Source organism: Mauremys reevesii, linkage group 9 (genome assembly GCF_016161935.1).
Source record: "Mauremys reevesii isolate NIE-2019 linkage group 9, ASM1616193v1, whole genome shotgun sequence".
Classification (NCBI taxonomy): Eukaryota; Metazoa; Chordata; order Testudines; family Geoemydidae; genus Mauremys; species Mauremys reevesii.
In genome coordinates, this window is record NC_052631.1 from 63,864,845 (window position 1) to 63,872,585 (window position 7,741).

General features: G+C 46.2%; 1 long non-coding RNA gene across 1 annotated transcript; it reads left to right on the forward strand.

Moving 5' to 3' along the window:
* The first annotated feature begins 5,020 nt into the window (after positions 1-5,020).
* LOC120372249 lies at positions 5,021-7,443 on the forward strand. The gene is made up of 3 exons (XR_005584811.1): positions 5,021-5,126; positions 6,542-6,659; positions 7,304-7,443. It is a non-coding gene; the product is annotated as an uncharacterized LOC120372249 (long non-coding RNA).
* Positions 7,444-7,741: the final 298 nt, after the last annotated feature.

Sequence of the window (7,741 nt, forward strand, 5' to 3'; positions counted from 1 at the left end):
TTCAAAAGGGCTAATTTAAAAAAAAATAAGGAAATTAGTTAGGGGAAGTGGATTGTACTGAAGAACTTGTGGATCTGAAGGCGAAGGAGGCCTGGAATTACTTCAAGTCAAAGTTGCATAAACTATGAGTAGCCTGCATCCCAAGAAAGGGTAGAAAATTCATAGGCAGGAATTGTAGACCAAGCTGGATGAGCAAGCATCTCAAAGAGGTGATTAAGAAAAAGCAGAAAGCCTACAAGGAGTGGAAGATGGGAGTGATCAGCAAGGAAAGCTATCTTATTGAGGCCAGTACATGTAGAGATAAAGTGAGAGAAAGGCCAAAAGCCATGTAGAGTTGGACCTTGCAAAGGGAATTAAAACCAGTAGTAAAAGGTTCTATAGCCATATGAATAAGAAAACAAAGAAAGAAGAAGTCGGACCGCTAAACACTGAAGATTGAGTGGAGGTTAAGGCTAATCTAGGCATGGCCCAATATCTAAACAAATACTTTGCCTCAGTCTTTAATGAGGCGCTTAGGGATAATGGTAGGATGACAAATGGGAATGAGGATATGGAGGTAGATATTACCACATCCGAGGTAGAAGCCAAACTCAAACAGCTTAATAGGACTAAATTGGGGGGCCCAGGTAATCTTCATCCAAGAATATTAAAGGAACTGGCGCATGAAATTGCAAGCCCGTTAGCAAGAATTTTTAATGAATCAGTAAACTCAGGGGTTGTACCATACGACTGGAGAATTGCTAACATAGTTCCTATTTTTAAGAAAGGGAAAAAAAGTGATCCGAGTAACTATAGGCCTGTTAGTTTGACATCTGTAGTATGTAAGGTCTTGGAAAAAATTTTGAAGGAGAAAGTAGTTAAAGACATTGAGGTCAATGGTAATTGGGAGAAAATACAACATGGTTTTACAAAACGTAGATCGTGCCAAACCAACCTGATCTCCTTCTTTGAGAAGGTAACACATTTCTTAGACAAAGGAAATGCAGTGGATCTAATTTACCTCGATTTCAGTAAGGCATTTGATACGGTTCCACATGGGGAATTATGAGCTAAATTGGAAAAGATGGGGATCAATATGAAAATTGAAAGGTGGATAAGGAGCTGGTTAAAGGGGAGACTACAACGGGCCCTACTGGAAGGTGAACTGTCAGGCTGAAGGGAGGTTACTAGTGGAGTTTCTCAGGGATCAGTTTTGGGACCAATCTTATTTAATCTTTTTTATTACTGACCTTGGCACAAAAAGTGGGAATGTGCTAATAAAGTTTGCAGATGACACAAAGCGGGGAGGTATTGCCAATACAGAGAAGGACCGGGATATCATACAGGAAGATCTGGATGACTTTGTAAACTGGACTAATAGTAATAGGATGAAATTTAATAGTGAAAACTGCAAAGTCATGCATTTAGGGATTAATAACAAGATTTTTTTTTATAAGCTGGAGATGCGTCAGTTGGAAGTACGGTAATAGAGGAGAAGAAAGACCTCGGAGTATTGGTTGATCACAGGATGACTATTAGCCTCCAATGTAATGCGGCCATGAAAAAAGCTAATGCGGTCTTGGGATGCATCAGGCGAGGCATTTCCAGTAGAGATAAGGAGGTGTTAGTACCTTTATACAAGGCACTGGTGAGACCTCATCTGGAATACTGTGTGCAGTTCTGGTCTCCCATGTTTAAGAAGGACGAATTCAAACTGAAACAGGTATAGAGAAGGGCTACTAGGATGATCCGAGGAATGGAAAACCTGTCTTATGAAAGGAGACTCAAAGAGCTTGGCTTGTTTAGCCTAACCAAAAGAAGGCTGAAGGGAGATATGATTGCTCTCTATAAATATATCAGAGGGATAAATACCAGGGAGGGAGAGGAATTATATAAGCTCAGTACCAGTGTGGGCACAAGAACAAATGGATATAAACTGGCCATCAGGAAGCTGAGACTTTAAATTACACGAAGGTTTCTAACCATCAGAGGAGTGAAATTGTGGAACAGCCTTCCAAGGGGAGTAGTGGGGCAAAAGACATATCTGGCTTCAAGATTAAGCTTGATAAGTTTATGTAGGGGATGGTATGATGGGATAGCCTAATTTTGACAATTAATTGATCTTTCACTATTAGCGATAAATATGCCCAATGGCCTGTGATGGGATGTTAGATGGGGTGGGATCTGAGTTATTACAGAGAATTCTCTCCTGGGTGCTGGCTGGTGAGTCTTGCCCACGTGTTCAGGGTTTAAATGATCGCCATATTTGGGGTCAGGAAGGAATTTTCCTCCGGGGCAGATTGGCAGAAGCCCTGGGGGGGTTTCGCCTTCCCCTGCAGCGTGGGGCACGGGTCACTTGCTGGAGGATTCTCTGCACCCTGAAGTCTTTAAATGATTTGAGGACTTCAGTGGCTCAGACATAGGTTAGGGGTTTGTTACAAGAGTGGATGGGTGAGATTGTGTGGCCTGCATTGTGCAGGAGGTCAGACAAGAAGATCATAATGGTCCCTTCTGACCTTAAAGTCTATGATTCTATGATTCCATGACTTAAGAGCCTAGGTGACCTAGGGCCAGTTTTTCAAAGATAGTTAGGTTTTCTAGTGAGGTTTTGAACAGTGCCTTAAGCAGGTTAGGTACCTGACTCCAATGATAACAGTGGAAGTTAGGCACCCAGGTGCTTTTGAAAATACCACTAGCACAGGCTTGCACAACATGCGGCCCGGGGGCCACATGCGGCCCGCATGGTCTCACTGTGCGACCCGCGGGGCGTGAGTAGGCAGGCTCACTGTGTGGCCTGCTGGGGGTGAGTAAGCAAGAGGTGGGTGAGGGAGGGGGGCTGAAGAGGCGGGTGGGCAGTGGCGGGGGTGGGGGCAAGCCAGAGGGGGGTGAGGGGCTGAGGAGGCGAGCCGATGGGCAGTGGCGGGGGGGCAGGTGAGCTGGCAGTGGGGGTGGGGGACTGAGGAGGTGAGTGGGTGGGCAGTGGCAGGGGTGAGGAGGCGAGCCGTGGGAGGGTCGGGGGCTGAGGAGGAGAGCGAGGAGTCAGTGGCTGACCTGTTCTGGCTCCCATCCCCTCTCCAAGGGTTGCAGCTGTCTGGAGGTGCTGCCTTCCACGCCTTCCACATTCACACCTCATTCACTGAACAGGGCAATTGATTACAAAGTTGGGGAAAGATCTTATTATACTTCTAGCAAAAAGACATTTTTCTTTTACCTTAATTTTACTACCTTAGGGGCCCGCTATAACATATTACCAAGGTTCAATACCACTGTTTCGGTGGGGCAGCGCTGGGGAAGGAGGGTTTGTTTTCGCGGGGCAGGTGGTGCTGGGGGGAAGGAAGTATTTCAGGGGGGCTGGGCGATGCTGGGGGTGTTTGTTGTGTTTCGGGGGGACTGGGTGGCACGGGGGGGGGGGGGGGGGGGGTTGGCAGGGCTGGGGGGTTTCGGCCCTCAGCTGTTTTCTTTGGAGTAATATGCCCTTGCCACTTTATGAGTTGTGCAGGCCTGCCCTAGCACCTCTCTGCTCTTTAGGCACCTAAACCCCTTTGAAAAACTGACCCTAAAGCCCAGGTCCTCAAAGATATTTAGGCACCTAACGCCCACTGAAATCATGGGAGATAGGCCCCTAAATACCTTTGGGGCCTCACTGTCTAAGTAACTTTAGAATATTTAGCACCTGGTGCATTATGTATATGAACTGTATTGTTTATCTACTCAGAGAGAAAATTCCTTAGGATACTGACGATGTCTCCTCCTTCTTTCTGCTGTGGTTTAGTTCACCATCTTAGTATACAGAAATAATATCTGGTTTCCTGGAATTAACTTCCACACAGGGCTGTTTTGGATACTTGCTGAATGGCACAAAACTGTATCAGTGAAGCAGATGGTGAACAAGGAGAGTGAAGATCACCTGACAGCCTTTAGCCTCTTATCTCACATCTCCAGATGAGACTAGGGACGTACCAGGAATTCAGAAATTACATGGGGCTCACCTGAAAGTGTCTGCAATGTGAATACATTTCTAAGATTCACACTCAACTTATTTTTAGCTATGAAATTTCATTTCTGGGATCCTCTGATCTACAGTATAGACCAATGCTCCATTCAGGGAGAGGGATAGTGGAGGACATGTCAAAGCAGTTGTCTCTCAACATTTTCTGATATGTACTGGGTACAGCAGCGTTTGGTTTAATGTATTTACAGATAATTAGAAATGCTGGACCATCTTCCTCTTCCACTTTGTGGGAGGAGAGAATTTTTAGCTCCCCAAAAATGTGAGAAGAGCATGATTCTTTCCCCTGCCATTTGGGAACCATAGCAATGTTGGGCAAAGATAAGAAGATTCTTTGGACTTCATCCCAACCAATGTGGGGAGTAAAGAACAGGAAAATTTTGTGAAGCACCATAGCTCACCTCCCCATGGGCATAGACATCTGGAGACTTGGGGGGCCTTAACCACCTCCCAAAATGGGGATTGCATTAATAAAGGAAAGTGGAAGAGAAGCTCATTTATTTCACTCTATTAAAAGTGGACACATTTGGTCTTGGTACAAAACTAATCACTGAAGTGACATTTAACAACTATTATTTTATTATTTTTCAACTCTAGCCTCCCCAAATAAACAAAGATGTCTATACACCTACTTCACCATGCGGGTGGGTGAAGGGGAGCAGAATGAGCATGAGACATGAGCCCTGTGGAGGGATGCAAGAGTGTTGTGAAATGTAGCACAGCAGATTATCTTAAGTTAAAATGTATGTCTTGGACCGGATGGGAATTAGAACTGCTCAGCTGTGTGTCATGAACTCTATATTACCAACACCTAAAGGAGATTCCCCTCTATCTTAAGGGAAATAGGAGAGTCCTTTCAATTGACACATGAAGACCTCACACAAATTCTCCAGCAGTTAAGACAGTCACTCACAGATTTTAAAAGAGGGGAAGGGCTTAAAGAACATTAACTCTCCCAGCGGTAACAACTTCCTTCCTCAGCACAGGGGACATTTCAGAAACATTTGCTTGAATCATGAGATCAGTGACACATCACCCTCCTCCCATGTAGGTGCTGCTGGGGCTACTGTCTGAGCTTGGAGATACACAATGTTTTCCAGGAGGGTCCAGAGCTGCTTTTTCATCCTTCTCGTTCTTGGTGAGTTGGGGAATGGGGCAGAGCTGGAAATATTTGATCTAAAATCATAGATCGACTTAAGGTGCCAAAGTCAGATCCAGATTTCAAAAAGCCCAAAGTCTGGGGGTGTTCAGACCTGGGGTTTTTGCTTTAAGTCTCCCTAAAGATAGGAGCGCTTTATGAACTTGGATCTGAATCCAAGTTCAGAATCTGAACACTCCCAAATGTTGGGGATGGTCAGATTTGGGGATCAGCAGCAGGTGTTCAATATAACAATCCCTCTCCCAGGTGTTGTCAGCATAATGGCCTGGGTCCAAATAAGTTATTAGCTTTATATATATAGCTTTATACCAATTTAAGCTAAATCAAAGGACATTTTTATTCCAGTGTAATTATTTGACTACAAGTTTGTGCATAGACCTGCCCTAGAGTTTCCTGCTGACAGCTCCATTAGGGGATGGAAGTTGTTTGCTGGGGAGCAGTGGCATGGTGAGCAGAAGATCTGTCTGCGCCTGTTATATAACAATTTTGGGGGAGGACAGGGCTCCCTCAGTATAAAACTCAGTAGCTGGATTGTACTGGAGTCTCACACAAGACTAAGAGTGCATGAGCTGTGCATGCAAAACCAATCCATCAGTGACAACAGTAGTAGGAGCAAAGACCTCTTCCACATGCTTTCTGGGGATCCAAAAGCTGGCACTGCCCAGGGAACATTTATGTGGCAGAGGGTCCAGAACCTCCTTCCATCACCATTTTTGCTTAATCTGTTTCTACAATGGCTTCTCTGCCACCTTCTTTCCCCTTTGCTATACAGCATGGAGAGCTACCATGGGCTTCCCACTCCCTGCATGGCTCCACCTGCAGAGGAAACAGAATGAAGGGGTGCTGCATGTGGGGCAGAGAGCACAGCTCGTTCCCCTCACACACCAGGGCTGGGAAGGTGTGGGAGAGTTGGATGTTTCTCCTTTAGAAACTGGACTGGCTTGGTCTCACAATAGCAAGTATCCAAAAATAGCCCCCATGTTAGGCTCTAGAAACCGGGACTGTCATGCACACTGGAGGTGACAGAACAATGGCAGCTGCATTCTCTCTCCTGAATTGGGGGTGGGTGATTTGCTGATCTCTATTTGTGTCGGTTTATTGCAGGTTCCTCCCAGGCTCTTCTCATTGACTTTCCTCAGGATTCCATCAATGGAACTGTCAATCATTATGTCCTTCTGCCCATCTCCTATAGGTTCCAGGGGCCATTTCCCTCTCCTCTGACCATTCAGTGGTATTTCAGTAACTCCCCTAATCCACTCACCACCTACACACTGACTAACTGCTCTGTCAGTGCTGAGGGGATTCCCACCAGCTGCTCTGGATATTATTATACACATCTCCCATACCGAGGCCGGACTGTATTTTTCCCTGAAAATGCTTCTCTGCTCCTTCAGAACCTGCAGCTCAGCGACAGCGGAGTCTACAATGTCATCTTCAAAGAACCACAGCAAACCAGACACATCACATTAACTGTATCTGAACCTCATTTCAACAATGGAAACTCAGATACTGGTGAGTATGTGACGGATGATATGCTCAGCATTGACCCATCACCAATGTTTCAATTCAAAATAGGAAAATGCAGATTATGTACAAGGCCGGCTCTAGCTTTTTTGCTACTCCAAGCAAAAAAAAAACCAAAAAAACAACTACCCGCAGCCGGACTGCCGAAGCAAAAAAAATGTGCTGCCCCAAGATTGGCCAGAATGCCACCTCTTACAATGTGCCACCCCAGGAACATGCTTCCTCATCTGGTGCCGGGAGCCGGCCCTGATTATGTAGCACATTGGTACACCTCTCAGCATCAGGAATAGGGATAACCACTGTGCCCAATAAGCATGGAAAGAGGTCTGATTCCCACCCCTTCCCTTATCAGGGGTAGCAGTGGTAGAGCGAAATCACATTTATTCCATTTGTAAAGTAGTTTGGAACATATTTTGACAAAAGGATCAATTTTGGTTTCAACTTGTCCAAAGGCGCCAGCTCCATTTTCAATCTTAGATTTTGGACCACATCCAAATCCCATTAGTTTTCATGGGAGCAGAAGCAGGTTATTATAATTTTTGAATTCCAATGTACCAGGCAGTCACATGTTCCCACCCAGCACCTGCATTGCTAATATTGCCTTTTCTATTTCTGTATCTTTTGCTTCTCAGCTCCAGAAGAGGAAAGAGCTGCTGGTCCTTACAGCACATAGAAAAAAATAATAGTCACACAATATTCAATATTTAGAAAAGACATTCTAAATTCCCTCCTGAAAACAGGGCCGCCCAGAGGATTCAGGGGGCCTGGAGGGGAAGGGGGGCACCGCTGAAGACCCGGCACTTAGGCAGCGGGTCCTGAAGCGGAAGGACCCCCGCCGCCGAAGACCAGCCCCGGGACCCACCACCGAAGTGTCAGAAGGACCCCCCGCTGCAGGTCTTCAGGGCACGTCGGCGGCAGGTCCTGGAGCGGAAGGACCCCCCGCCGCTGAATTGCTGACAACGACTCGGAGCGGAAGAAGCTCCGGGGTCCGGGCCCCAACAGAGTTTTCCGGGGCCCCTGGTGCGAGTGAAGGACCACGCTCCAGGGGCCTCGAAAAACTCTCATGGGGG